We start from the raw sequence: 796 nt of genomic DNA, 5'->3' as shown, positions 1-796 counted from the left end.
CGGGCTGCCTGTAACCTGTTCTCTTGAGACCAAACAATCCGAGGGCACAGAAGTGAGTTAGAATATTCTTTTACAGTTTATATCTTTAACTTTATTTGAGATAGTAGCTAAAGAACAGAAAAGCAGATTAGATTTTTAAAAACCTAAATATCAGTGATTGTATTCTGCAGCTTCTCTAAAAAGAATAGCATTGGAGGCAAAGCAGTTTGAGTGCAGTAGGAAGTTTATGGGGTTGTAGTTAGTTGCTGTAGAGTGAGTCCCCGACTCATGTTGATCCCATGTGCAATAAGATTGGACTGTAGTAATCCAGAGGGTTTTCATTGGCTGATATTCGGAAGTAGATCACCAAGCCTTTCTTCCTAGTCTGTCTTAGTCTGAAAGCTCCACAGAAACTCATTCAGCATCATAGCAACATGGGAGCCGTCACTGACAAATGGGTGGTGGTTACGCCGAGTTAAACACTGGTCAGGAATTAAACCCAAGTATCCTACATGAAAGGTAAGGATTCTGCCACTGAACCACTGTGGAAAGGCATTTGACTGTGTGGATCATAACAAATTATGGATAACATTGTGAAGAATGGGAATTCCAGAACACTTAATTGTGCTTATGAGGAATCTGTACATAGACCAAGAGGCAGTCATTCAAACAGAACAAGAGGATACTTCGTTGTTTAAAATCAGGAAAGGTGTGCATTAGGGTTATATCCTTTCACCATACTTACTCAGTCTGCATGCTGAGCAAATAATCCAAGAAGCTGGACTAAATGAAGAAGAATGGGGCATCAGGATTGGAG

The sequence above is a fragment of the Trichechus manatus genome, unplaced genomic scaffold (genome assembly GCF_000243295.1).
Source record: "Trichechus manatus latirostris isolate Lorelei unplaced genomic scaffold, TriManLat1.0 scaffold00053, whole genome shotgun sequence".
NCBI classification, from domain to species: Eukaryota; Metazoa; Chordata; class Mammalia; order Sirenia; family Trichechidae; genus Trichechus; species Trichechus manatus.
This window is presented reverse-complemented; position numbering follows the sequence as displayed.